Here is a 15,038-nt window from a genome sequence, read left to right on the forward strand (position 1 = left end):
TAAGAAGTTTTGTCCGCAAAATCATCAGTAGAGACATTATACTCATATAATGTCTCAACTGTGATTCTGGCAATAAAATTGAACTTTTGACATTATAGTTCTGTTCTATATGTTATGTTGAGCACAGAAATCAAATTTCATTTCACTTGGGACATACAGATTGAGAGTTTTTTACTCTTTTAGAGGATTTCCTTATCAAGAAGTGGTGATTTTGATCAATTTTGACATCCAAAATTTGTTGTAATCACATATTCTTGTCGTCTGCATCAAGGAGCACCTTGGTAGAGATAAAAGTCGATTCTGACCACTCAGAACTTATACGCATATAATGTCTCAAAGGCCAGATTTGAGGTCAAAATTTTGAACTGAGTGCATCCTTGTGGTCTAGGGCATTAAGAAAGCATATTGGCCAAATTTCGTCCAATTTGGAGCAAGTTTGAGCTTCCAGAGACCAGAGACAGATCTAGGCAAGGTGATTGCTTGAAGTAATCATAACTTGCTCAAAAATTGTCCAAATTCAGTTTTGAAACTTGTTGTGAGTTGTTGCCGAGGAGAGGAACCTCTGGAGTGAAATTCACTTCATTCTGACCAGTTAGACATTATACGCGTATAATGTCTAAAGGCCATTTTTAGAGATCAAAATTTGGAACTGAGCATACCAGGGTGTTAAGCAACACAAGACAGGCTCACATACTAGATTTTGAAAATTCTGAGGAAAGGAACAAAACTCACCTCATTCTACCATAAAAAACATTATATGTGTATAATGTCTCAAGTGCCAAAACAAAGGTCAAATTCACAAGCTGAAACTTGCAGTGGGTAGAGGACATCAAGGAGAGCTCACATACCAAATTTTGTCAAATTTTGAGCACATAGACATTATACACATATAATGTCTCAAGAACACTTTTAGGGGTCAAAATTTGGAGATGAGCATACCAGGGTGTTAAGCACCACGAGACAGGCTCACATATCAAATTTCATCAAAATCTGAGCAAAAAGATATTATACGCGTATAATGTCTCAAGTGTCAAAATAAATGTCAAAATCATAAACTGAGCATACCAAAGAGTAGAGTACATCAAGGAGAGTCTACAGTTTAAATTTGGAGAAATTCTGAGTCAAAAGACATTATATGCGTATAATGTCTCCAGGCAAAGGTTGAGTCGGAACAAATTGTTTTGGTTATAACTTGAGCTTCCGGTATCAGATTCAAAAACTTTCTTTTATCAAAATGAAGCTCCAGAGTAGCTCTACAACTTTTTTGTGTTAACCTTGAAGAAAAATTAATAGACTCTGATGAGGTCATTCGTTGTTGGTCAGTGCTCAAAAAACGTCGTTTAAGGCCTCAAAATGCATCCGCAAGTTAAGGGTGTCCAAAAGTGAGAATTGTGAGACAACGATCATGGTTTTGGACATAGTTTTGACTTCTCCCTAGACAAAGGACTTGAAAACAGTGGACTGAGCCTTCTTACATCAAGCCAGAGCTGCTAAGCTTAGAAATCATGTACAGTTTAGACTCAAATTCAGCTTACACAAGCTTCGGGATCCCAACAATAGAGGAGCATCCGCCCCTAATGGATCTTCCAAATTTGCAATTGGTAAGGACCATTTTTGTTGACAGATTTTGGATGACTGGTCATGAAAGTGAAGGACTATATAGATACATTGATGACAAAGAGGTCAATCTTAATAGGCGCATAGAGCCGTACCCAGAAGAGCTAACGGATCACAAGCTCTTATATGTCTATAAATACGGAGTCGACTGACACTGGAGAACTATAGTTGTTGATGCGTATGGTCAAGAATACAGAGTTGTAGAATGCACAAATCCACAGACTGCATTAGAAAGAGGTGGATATTTGGTCAATGAAGGACCATGAATACCTCCACCAAGCATGAGAATTTCAAAAAGGGAGCCACCTGGATTCCCTTCTAGAGCGATAACAAAAGACAGACTGGGAGATACTAGGGCAAGACTTGTAGACAATCGACGAGTTAGACCATCCCAAGTCTAGAAATGGGTAAATAGGAAATAATCCAAAGATAAAGATCCAAGAGATCACATAGCAACTTTCAATACAGTAACTAGAGCAAAAAGGGTTTTGAATTTTGCAACACAGTTTGTGGGATTTGGATTGACTCTAGAATATGACGCGGCTACCTAGTTCATCGACTGAGTGGAGAGACAAGATTTTGAGACTTTGGATGAGCTGTTTGAGGAATTCATTGAAGAATTCTCTCAAAAATCTATAGATTCAACCAAAAAGAGGGAAAATCAGTACACAAAGCAGCATTACGGCTCAAGAGATATGTTAAGCTTTGTCCGATAGCGGAGCTACCTACACGATGCTGATCTTTATCCAAGGAATGAGACATGTGGGTCTTCAAATATATCTTCATATGATAAGGAGCGTGATGCTAAATGCATTGATCAAAGAACCCCAAAGAGTATTGACCCCAAATGTTGGTGCCGCTTTGAATATTTCTTTATATTGCTTCAACTGAGTACAATGCCGGTACTCCAATTTCATGCACCTTCACTTTGAAGCGTGCCAGAAAGTGAGCCCTCTGCAGGCCTTGAAAGAAATTACATGAAAATCATCAAACTCAAAAGCATCTGGTCCAAAAGCACCAAGCCCAAAAAGTTGTCAGCATAAAAACAAGGATTTCCATATAGTTCTACCACATCAGAATCCAACGTGAAATGTAGAATTCTGTAGAGCCTACCACGTTAACATGTCAGCGTATAATCTAGAAATACATATAGACTGTCAACAAAAATTCTGAAAATTTGTACAACTGCCAGGTCATCTTCTCCACGCGCACGTGTGTGGGCTTTCTTTATTTCAATGTCTTTATGTCACTTGGGCCCCATCGGATGGAGTCTCATAAGTTGGTAGGACTTCTTTTTCTTCTATTGTTGCTCCTCTTAGGGTTAGGCCCCTTGGCAAGGATCTACAGGTTGGCATTGTTCTTCAGTGGATTGACACATCAACAATTTGTGATAGGTGATGCCAAAATGGCAAAGATTTTGATGGTTGAAAACACTAGGTTCTTTGTCAGCCTGCTGAGGAGAAGCATTGCAAGTTGGTGAACTTCTATTGGACACTGGGCCCCCACCTCTCCTTAAATAGGAAAATCATGTTGGGTTGAGCACTTGTCCCTACAGCCCATGACCTTGGAAATTCTGGTATAAATAAAAAAATAAAATAATGAAAATTTTTGCAAATGGTACAGGCTCAAAAAGGGTTCACTGACTTGGAAAATGCGAATGTTGTGTCCTAACGGTTGTGCAACTAATCTAAGTGCCTGGACATACACGGCCTACGCATAGGCTCACAAGGGTACTAGAACACTTCCTACGCTCTCCTAAACCCTAGAATGGTATAGCTTATCCACATGCACATAGGATTAGATGTGCACATGGCAACAATCTACAAAATGGTATGAGAGTCTCCCTTTGAAGAACTTTAATCAGTTCACATTTGCCTAGCTCTTGAAAACAGCAAAAAAAAAATCATTTTATCATTGTTCTCCCACATGTGAACTCAAAATTTAGTGTGAGAGCCTTCCGGATGCTCCTGGCACACCTCATTTGTGCAATTCTGTATTCAAAAATTTTTGTAGCAACCACCCAGTTACTTTAACATACAAACAAAAAAGTTTTTAGGTTTCAATTGTTGAAAGTGGTGTTAACTTTGCACTGTACACAAAACATGCTATAGATGTTACTATGTGTTTGTCCTTAGCCAATGACATAGAAAAATCAACCATTAAAATTCCTTTAAACCCTTTGATGAACAAGACTGGAGATGTGTGTCATGTTTGTGTTGAGAAGCTTCTGCTTAATAATGTTGTCTATGGCTACCGTGTCGATGGCCTTTAGAGCTCAAGCTAATGGTGAAGGCTCTTCATCAAGCAGGGATCAAGGTAATCCTAGATATGGTCTATAATCATACCAATGAAGCTAATGATGAATTTCCATACACGACATCATTTTGAGGAATTAATAATTTGACATGCTACATGGTGGACACAACAAGCTATGTGAAGTTGAGGAACTACTCTCGATGCGGGTGGAAGAGTACCCTGGAGTTGGTTTTCATTTTTCTATTGCAAGATTTCTTTGTCATGGAGGTGATGGGCAGCCTCTTAGTACTCCTCCAGTTATATGGGCTATTGATAAATAAAGACCTAGCTCTTGCAAACTGCACGCTTATTGTAGAACCTTGGGATTGTGGAGGACTCTATCAAGTGGGCTGCTTTCCAAATTGGGATAGGTGGGCAAAGTGGAATGGGAAGTATGGAGATGATGTTTGTAAGTTCATCAAGGGCGACGATGCGATGACATCTTCTTTTGCAACACGGCTTAGTGGATCAGTAGATATGTATCATGTCAACAACCCCAAACCCTTCCATAGCATAAATCTTGTAATAGCTCACGATGGATTCTCTCTATACAATCTTGTGGCCTACAATCAAAAGCACAATAAGGCAAATGGAAAAGGAGGAAATGATGGGTGCAACAATAACTTTAGTTGGAATTGTGGAATGGCACGTGAAACCACTGACCCACATGCTTTCTCTCTACGCTCACGCCAAATCAAGAACTTTCATGTGGCCTTAATGTTATCATTGGGGACCCCAATGTTTCTTATGAGTGATGAGTATGGTCATACACGATATGGAAAAAATAACAGCTATGGCCATGATACCAAGTTATCATTTTCAATGGGATAAGGTCAAAAGATACAACACTATTGGACTCATCATTCCATGATTCCTTACACATCAATTTGTTAGTCATAGTTTTTCTTTGAATTTCAGAACTTTCAAGTGTTAATACATCTTTGCCTGACTTTAACACAAAATCATCTTTCCTGCTTTCTTTGAGAAGCGTCTCTTTTGCAAATGCAGCTACGACAATGGTAGCATATCTGACTACCTCCATGTATCTAATTTCTCATGACTCTATTTCCAAGCACATTTGCAGCAAGCAACAATGTCGTTCCACTCTTATCAACGTTAAGTCACACTGCTATTCTTTCTATGTATTTTACTTGACATGTATTGATTTACCTTACATAGGATGCTCTCTCATTTCATTATCAACACAACATTCACAAATTTTGAAATTGTTTTGCTACACTTTCATTTGAGTTTGATACTAGCAACCCTTTCTTACTTGCATTTCTCTCCACGTACACACTTCTCTAGCATGAGATCAGTTTGTTGGAACGATAACCAATATTTGGTGCTTACTTTAGTATTATACCCTACTCCAGTTTGGTGCTCGATAATTGTTTTGTAGTTTTTATGCCTTGCCTAGTCCATTGGTCACATACACACAAATTCACCAATTTATGAAGTGTGTACATGCTCATTTAGGTGTAGATCCACCAATTTAGGCAACACACCACAATTTGCAAAATTGATATGATAGATACAGACTTGCCAATTTAGGCAGCATTAGTGAAAACTCATCAATTTAGGGAGTACGCCAGGTGTAGATTTGCCGATTTAGGCAACACCAATCGCATAATCATGTTGCAATGGCTAGACACCACTATCCTTGACATCAGGGATTCAATATTTACGTGATCACCTGAAATTTCTTGTGATCACAATGTTTAATATCACATTCACATAATCACAATTAATGTGATCATAAAAAAACCGATAAGTGGTGATGTGGCAACCCACCAAAACCTCATCGGGGTATGTCTTTTTCTCAATGGCCCATCGAAAACTATAAGAATGCTAAACCCAGCCCACCAAGAAATGAAAAAACCTTAGTGGCTATGGAATTGGACAATTCCTATAGGTTAAAGGGAAGTCACATGAATATTTAACATGATCACGTATTTTGAAATGTGATCGCTCAATGTTATTAACGTGATCATGTATGTGTGATCACGTTAATGAAATCCCTGCTTGACATGCTTTTGTACCCATGTATACCCAATGCAGAATATTTGGATTTGGATTTTCAATGGGTATATGTTGACATATATTTTGGATTTGACTTGGAAATGGAAATGGGTATATGATTATTTTCTTTCACGAGAGTATTTGTGGAATTGGACTTGGGATTGATGATCTTTGATTTATTGAATGCTGAGTGTGACTAATGACATCCTGATTCATCAGGATATGACATATAGTGCTTATTCTAGTGGTATGGGACGCTAGAAAAGGTATTATGTAGATGACGAAAGGCATAAGCATTGCTGTTTAGTTTCATCAATTTTTCTCTGTGATATTTTTTTGACACAAAATACTAATCGCTAATTCTGACAAGTACGGTTTGCAGATTCTTATCTTTGCAATTGAGGACATTTGATTTCCAATGGAGAGGTATGTTATGAAATTGATATCTACCTATTTATTGCAACTGGAAGGTGGAAAAAGCATCAATAAATAATGGATTATGTGAAAGGATATTACATTTTATGTATATTTGATTATTCAAGTGCTCTTTATGAGCTTTGGCCATTTATGACCGACCAGCCAGTTTGTACTCATTTTTGGGCATTCAAGAAATCTATAAATAATTACGTGCAAGAGGAAAATTCTCACTCTTGCATGGGGGAGATTGCATCTAGTGTCTGCGTTGCTCTTCTCTGCTCCTTCCTCTCATTTTTTGTCGTGCCAGCGTAGCACTCTGCTCTAGGAGATGTGCCTGCACGTGCTCCTTTTCTTCTGTTCCACTCTCTATCCTTTTTTGTTCGCATGTGTCGGAAATTATGTGCTATGCGAGGCATCAAGTATGCAGATTGTTCGTTTATGGCTTGTAGCATGTTATTTTTGTATTTTGCAGGGCAGCCATACCTCCGTTTGTAGCACAAACAAGCATATGTTGGGCAACAAGATTCTGGATTTCCCACTTTCCATATGTACCAAAACCTTCAGTCCTACTCTTAAAATCTCTCACAGTCCCAAGGGAGATTTTATTTTTCTTTTCATCATTAACGACATGATGTCCTCGCTCAACTTTCATTTGTTTGCTCTCCAACTGTTTACTCTTTCTTTCTCTCTCATATTTCTTGATAATAAGAAGAGTTGGTTCCTGGGAGTTGTAATTCATTGCCTGTAATGGCTCCTTTATTATTTCTCTTGAGAGCTATAAATATGCATAACACATTACTTACTTGAGATCACTTAAATGAATAGCTATCAACAGTTGATGTTGTAAGTCCAAACATGCCATCTCCAAACATGCAATGATATGACCAACTAAACAAGTAGGCTACCCACAATATTTTATTACCATCATATTACAACACACCTCCATTTCTAGCATTGGCGTTAGTGGCAGTAATGTTGTATGCTAGTTCTCCATATCTATAGGCATATGCTAGAGCAAGGGAGAAAGCTCATATTTCACTACTCAACTATGAGGCAAGATTCCCAAGCGCACATGCACGCATAAGAGAGAGAGAGAGAGAGAGAGAGAGAGAGAGAGAGAAGAGAGAGAGAGAGAGAGGAGAGAGAGAGAGAGAGAGAGAGAGAGAGGAACTTCAGTACCCCACTACGTCCTTAGGAACTGAAAAACTAGGACACACCCTAAAAGAGGGAATGAATAATACTCTTTTGGACTTTTAAATTCAAACTAAATTTTCTCTTTACTACAAGGTCTTCTAGGTATAACCTCTAGTCAGCCCTTGAACATGAAATACTTTGCTCTCACGATTAAACAACTGAATTGACCAAAGAGAATTGAGAAGCTTGCCCATGGTATTAATAGTTGACCTTTAGTGCCTTTCGATTGTTAAATTAGCGACCCCGGGTTTGCTTATTTTTTTATCTTTACACCTGCTTATGCATTTGATTATATTAGAATTTAATGTTGTAGTGCTAACAAATTGTTTAATATTTTGTAACCAATCAATTCGTGTGCCTACAATTGCATATGCTGACTTGGTACAATACAATCTTTGTGATCCTTGTGATCTAGGTGATGCAATGAAGATGGAAAGCTTCATGCATCACGAGCATAACATAAAATCTATAGAAAGAATTAACTATCCCAAGCCTCAATCCCAAGGCCTCAAACACCTTTGAAGGTGGAGAGAGCTAACAGGGAATGAGGGTAGGAAACAGGAAGAAGAAACATTCCATAGGAGAAATAAAAATCTCTTCACTTATCATCACACTTCTTGCTAGCATACATAATAGAAAGTAATGAAGATGGAGAAGATTGCAAGCTTAAGAATTGAAGCACGTCACTTGGTTGGATTTTTATTCCATAGCCAAGAGTGTTGGTGTAGGCTCTCACTTCTCAACAAGCTTGGAGAAGAAGGTGGAGTTCCTCTACTTTCACCAAGTGAGAATGTCCCAAAAAAGTGAGTGTGTGAGAGGTGTATACCCCCCATAGACCCGTTTCTTTCTTTGGGTGAGTTCTTATTTTTTCTCGTGCCTCAAGCACATTGCACCCCTCTCCCCCATCCAATCACATGCAACATGCAATTCAAGCACATGGGTAGACTTTGGACAAGTGTCTGTCTTATCCCTTTAAGAGAGAGAGCCTGAAAATATCTAGATATTTCTTGAATGGAACTAGAAGCTCATTGGACCCCTCTTCAGCCCAGCAAATAGCATTCAAGCACACTATGTGGCTAAGCAAAGGGAGAGTCTGACATGTGTCCATGTGCCCCTTGAGAAAAGGGAGTGCCCTTTGGGTGAGTGGGAGTTTAACTCAAAGATTTCCCTAACTTTGGGGCTTTCTTCCTACTTTGTAGGGTCTCTTTTTGACTCAAGCACCTTACCCCCCATGCACGGGAAGCTTCTCAAGCACCTTCCTCATCAAGCATGACAAGCACCTCAAGCACCTTAGCCATAAAGAAGGACAAGCACCTCAAGAACCTTAGTCATCAAGCACGATGAGCACCTCAAGAACCTTAGTCATCAAGCACGACAAGCACCTCAAGCACCTTAGTCAGCAAGCACGACAAGCACCTCAAGCTTAGGTCGGGTTCCCACATCAAGCTTGACCCTAGCTTGCCTAAGGTCAAAGAACTTTCAACACTAACCATTGGAGGTCTTTAATGAAGCTAACCCTAAGGTCTTTTAAGCTCCATTAGATGCACATAGCTCTTTGATAGACTACCTCCTTTTAAACCCCTATTGAGATGTAGCCATCTCTTCTCTTGATCCCCTGTTGAGATAAGTCTAGAAGCACTTATTGTGCATTGCTCTTTGGTAGACCATCTCGTTTTGGACCCCTATTGAGATGCAACCCTTTCTCCTTTTGGTCCCCTGTTGAGATAGTTCTATAAGAACTTATTACATATTGCTCTTTGGTAGACCATCTCCTTTTGGACCCCTGTTGAGATGTAACCATCTCTCTTTTGGCCCCCTGCTGAGATAGGTCTAGAAGCACATGTCTCTATTATACCAATGTAATGAAATGGCCTATGAACTTTGAGAGTAGCAGAATTAGGAAATTAGATAAAGCACTTTTGATTGAGATTACTTTGTGAGCATAGCCAATGAACTTAATTGATGGTAGCAACATAAACATAGTACTTTAAAGTTAACTTGGCATGAACAATAATTTGTCAAGAGAGAGAGTTTAGAGAACAAAACAATCATTGAGGACCGAATTTATGCGGAGCAGGGTCCCCCCTCTAATAGGCATTTGTATTATAGTTTCTCCATCAAGAGAGACTTGTTACAATAAATCTTTGTGTTGCTTGTGACCTAGGTGATGCAATGAATATGGAAAGCTTCATGCATCACGAGCATAACATAAACTTTGTAGAAAGCATAAACTATCTCAATGTTAGAGTTACACCACCCTTGCTTAGCCAAAGTGTGGGCTCTCCATTGCCACTCTCATCACTACAATTTTGGAGCATCGAGAGTCACTCATCAGCCATACACATACTACATCACATGTAACTTTGGTCCCATAGGTCATATTTGACCTCCGAGGACGATAATAAAATCTATCTCTCTCTCTCTCTCTCTCTCTCTCCTCTCTCTCTCTCTCTCTCTCTCTCTCTCCATCGTTGTCAACGCTCATGGCTCACACTCTTTTTGCCACTCACTCTCACATGGTGTCAGTCGCCAAGTAGCAGAGAATCTACAATGATCTCTCCTCCTCAGGCTAGCAGTAGCACTTTTGCCGATTTTCGACACGACAAAACACAAAAATGCTGAGATTAGCGTTTTTTTAGTCGTAGCATTTTTTGCAAGAACAGTAGCATTTTTGCATTCGTATCCATGATCTGCATCCCTCTTCCTAGCGCTTCCCTCTTGCAGCAGAATTGCAACAAAATTGGCACCAACACATCTGCTAGCGATTTTGCAAATCCTAGCATTTTTGGACAAAGTTGCATTTTGCAGAAATTGCTACGTTTTTTTCGTGTTTTGCTAGATTTTTTGGTGATTTGCGGTGTTTTTTTTCACAAAACTTTGATCTTGTGCACCAACGGGAGCGGTCAAGGAACACCCAAGAGTCTTCTACACTACCTATAACTTGTAGATCTACACCTTGGACAGGTATCTACACCCAATCAACACCATTTTGGTACTTGTTACTTGTTGTTTTTTCTCTATTTTTAGCCCCTAGATGGCTAAAAAGTGCGAGAACCCTCTACTCTGACACTCTACGATGCTCCCACATCAACTGGTGGTGTACAAGCATGCTAAAATGTATATTACAATAGCGTTTTCAGAATCCTTTGCAGTGCTTTTTTGGGCGGATAGCACGTTGAATTTTTACCTCTTGTGCGGTTGAACCATCCCTTGCTCTTCAGGACACCATCCGGTGGTTGTTCGTGCGGTTATGTTGGATTGCTACAGCCTTGGGAATGGTACCTTCATCGACGACTTCCAATATTATTGATCTACCTTTTGGACTTCTCTTTGAGCACGCGACATGTCGACTCCGAAGCAGAAGGAACAACAACAATAGTCCTAGAAGGGGGTCACTATGTCTTCTCCGACTACGGCCACTTCCACTTTTGCAACTACGTCGGCATCTGTCAACTCTACATCCAACAATTATGCCCTCACCCAGTTTGCTAAGGAGGAGAAGTTGGATTTACACAACTATTATGTGTGGAGGATACGAGTCCACACAATTATTGCCTACCATCAACTCTGGGAATGGTTGAATGATTTCACCCATTCGGCTACTCAGCCTTCCCGTCCCGCTGCCACTAAGGCATAGATCAACGAGTGGGTGGATCGGGACATACGAGTCTACACTTTTCTTATGATGAACCTCTCAGAACGCATCACGAAGGAAGTTTCCAAAGAGGAGCATGCACATCCATTGTGAAGATGGATTCTTGACCAGTTTGAGAAGATCTCGTTTTCCAGACAGATCACACTTGAACGGGAGTTTTACAAAGTTCAAGGAACAACTTACTTCTGGGTTGACCCGCCGCCAACTCTAACAAGCTTGTCTCTGTTGAAGGCGACATCACCTCTGTACATGACCTTGCCCTCACTAGCAAAAAGTTTAATTTTCATGAGTTTTTCATGACGACTGAGTCTTCATGATCTTCATATAACTTTGCTTCAACTTCTCCACTTGTGCTACCTTTCCCAAGGCAAAGATGTGGCACAAGCAGAGCAAAACATTGGGAGCCAAAGCAAAGCCTACGGCACCGGTTTTCCCCAAGGAAAGTAAAGGGCTTTTGAACTAGAGTGTGACGTCACAAAACACGTGCAGGGAAGAAGCTTGTCGTAGCCAAGGAAGGTGATAAGAAGAAGAAGAAGAAGGTGCGACGAGCTAAGAGATCATCTACAAAATCTACATCTTCAAGTTTCTAAAGCACGTGCATCTAGAGATTGGCATCTCCTCTCTTTAAATGCAATCATGTACACTTGCACCTTGAAAGCATAGGTGGAATTACACAAGATGATGATATGGGCAAAAGAATTCACAAAGATGCAACTACATATGCTTGCACCTTGGTTGACATGTATGCCAGATGTGGTGCACTTCATAAAGCACAAAAAATGCTTGAGGAGCATCCTTTACGGGATGTTGCCTCTTAAAATGCATTGATTGCGGAGATATCCCCAACTTAGGCATGGCCAAGAAGCTATGGGTTGTTTTCAATGGATGCGAAGTGAGGGTTTCTCTCTAGATGCAATCACATATGCTTGCTTTGAAGGTTAGGGTCAGCTAAGGTTAGGAAGTGGATGGGCTATTTTCAGCAGATGGAGAGAGAGTGCATCTCTCCAAATTCAATCACATACACTTGAACCTTGAAGGCATGTGGCATTACACAAGATGCTGATGTAGGCAAAAGAATTCACGGTCAGCCAGGGGTTGTTGAAAGAAAATGTCGTGCTTGGCACTGCCTTGGTCGACATGTATGCCAAATGTGGTGCACTTCATAAAGCATGATAGTGAGTATGTATGTGAAGTGCGGCAGTCCTCAACAAGCTTTATGTCTGCAATGTTGCCTCATGGATTGCATTGATTGCAGGATATATCCAACAAGTTAGGGTCATGAAGCTCTAGGCTGTTTTGAACGGATGCAGAGAGAGGACAGCTAACCAAATGCAATCACATTCATTTTCACCTTGAAGTCTTGTGGCATTACACAAGATGCTGATATGGGCAAAATAATTCTCAATAATATTGTTAGTCAGGGGTTGTTGAAAGAAAACATCATGCTTGGCACTGCCTTGGTTGACATGTATGCCAATGTAGTGCACTTCATAAAGCACGTTATCTAGTATGTATATCAAGTGCGATGTGGTCCTCGACAAGCTTCATGTTTACAATATTGTCTCATGGAATGCATTGATTGCAGGGTATGTCCAACGATGTCAAGGTCAGGAAGCTCTGCTTTGTTTTGAGTAGATGCAGAGAGAGGGTATCTCTCCAAATGCAATCATGTACACTTGCACCTTGAAGACATGTGACATTACACAAGATACTGATATGGGCAAAATAATTCACAATGATATTGTTATTTAGGGGTTGTTGAAAGAAAACATCATGCTTGGCATTGCCTTGGTCGACATGCATGCCAATATGGCAATGATTATATAAGAGTTATGCTAACATGGGCTATGTTAACATGGGTAAGTAGATTCATGACGGGATCACTATAGGGTTTCTTGGGGTTCTATGTGTGCACATGAGTGAGATTGAGAAAAGTATAGGTTTTGGCCATTTGAAACCATTGCTAAGAGCGAACAAGACCCACCGTAGGCAGGTCACTCGAGCTCATCTTTGCAAAAGGAAATTAGCTTTGGACACACCATCTCAACATGAATTTGTTTGCAAGCATATGATGATTACATTGTAGCACTTAGTTTGGCCCCTCTTAATACAACCTCTCCCGTGTTGGGCATATCCTACAATAATGCATTCTAATAGATAACATCCTAAACATAAAGATCATCAATGTGAATGCACCATAGGTAGAAACGTAAACCAAAGCATTGCTAAGCAAAAGGGTGTAAACCAAAGCATTGCTAAGAAAAAGTTGATTTCCAAGAGCCCTGGATTGCAATCACATGATCCATTAGTTTGGCCACGTACGATTCTCACATAGAGCACATGCTTTCAAGATGCAAGCCAAGGTGATTGCATTTGGAGAAAAGCCTTTGCTTTGTATCCTATGTAAAAACCCGAGAGTTTTTGTGCCGTGCCCGTGCTAATACGTGCCTTGCAATGAGCACATTATAAGGAGGGAGATGCATGGATTCACACATACAACTCTTGCCCTGATCTCATTGTGTCAGCTTCATGTCCATTGTAGATTTAGTCCAACCTACAATACCTAAAGTGAGATTGTTAGCAATAGCAAAGAGAAAAATAAACAAGGTCGAGTCACAAAGGCCTACTAAAGATAAGGCCCATCGTCAGGGGGGATGAGAGTTATGGGGAGCGAGTATGAATGAGTGCTTACAATCACATGTCATTTTTTTGTATTTTAACATAAAATACAATCACATGTCATTTTTTGTATTTTAACATAAAATTTTATTGTCCATTACACATATAATCACATATGGCTTATATGTTACGGAGGGCCGCCCCACTTAAACAACAAATTGGAAGGCTCACGTTGGCATTTCTAAAACAAAATAAAATCAAAAGCAAGTAAAATAAATAAAGGGACTCTTTACCAAACTGGGAAAACAATTAATGTTTTCATGGGCAAAGGTAGGTCTAATAGGCATAAGATATAATAAAGTTTAAAAAATTGGTAATTATCACATTTTGTGAAAAAATTATATGCAATAAAAACATTAAAGAGACCCATTGTTAAATTAAAACAAAGAAAATTTTAACGTTTTCATAGGAAAAGGTAGGTCAAATAGGCATAGGATATAATAAAATCAAAAATTTGATAATTCTCACATTTGTGTAAAAATTATATGTAATAAAAACAATAAAATAAAAAGATATATTAAAAATTTAAACAAATGAATATGTTAACGCTTTTTTGTAAGAAAAGATAGATTTAATAAGCATAGAAAATTAATAAAACAATATAGTGAGGTGAAATTTTTTGAAGTCCTTAAATGAAAGGATTGTTTATCAATTCTTCACATCATGGGATCAAACTCTCTCTTTCTATTCTCATTAGATTGAATCTTCGTAGATCCCACTTCAACTTAGCAATTCAAACTCAGCATGTCTCAAATAAGAACCATGCAATGAGCGACCTCGACCTCATGACCTCACCAAGTGAGAGAGAAATATTTGGGCTAAGCCACTCCACTTGCAAGCTATTAGGTGCGTGCAATGTGAGCACAAATACATTAAAAAAAAGCAATCTTCTTCTCGTAATTCTGTGACATAGCCTCTCCTGCCAACCCTCGGGTCACTCTTCCGCCTCCAACTGGCTAGTTGTCCACCATTTTTTACCTCCTTCTGACTTTGCTTGTCATTTCCTCCCTTCAACAAAGCGACATCTTATTTAGACTCTTACTAAAAGAATCAACCCAAAAACGTATCACATAGTCCTTATCTTTTGTTCTCAAAAGTCTTTTTCAAGCATGCCTAAAAAGTGAATGTAGGCTTTAGAGAATAGCATTTGAAAGACTAA

General features: G+C 39.4%; 1 pseudogene; it reads left to right on the forward strand.

The window, feature by feature from the left end:
- Positions 1-3,022: 3,022 nt before the first annotated feature.
- On the forward strand, positions 3,023-4,783 carry LOC147428221 (isoamylase 3, chloroplastic pseudogene; annotated as a pseudogene).
- The last annotated feature ends 10,255 nt before the right edge of the window (positions 4,784-15,038 follow it).

Source organism: Adiantum capillus-veneris, chromosome 23 (assembly GCF_014529385.1).
Source record: "Adiantum capillus-veneris isolate H3 chromosome 23, ASM1452938v2, whole genome shotgun sequence".
Taxonomy (NCBI): Eukaryota; Viridiplantae; Streptophyta; class Polypodiopsida; order Polypodiales; family Pteridaceae; genus Adiantum; species Adiantum capillus-veneris.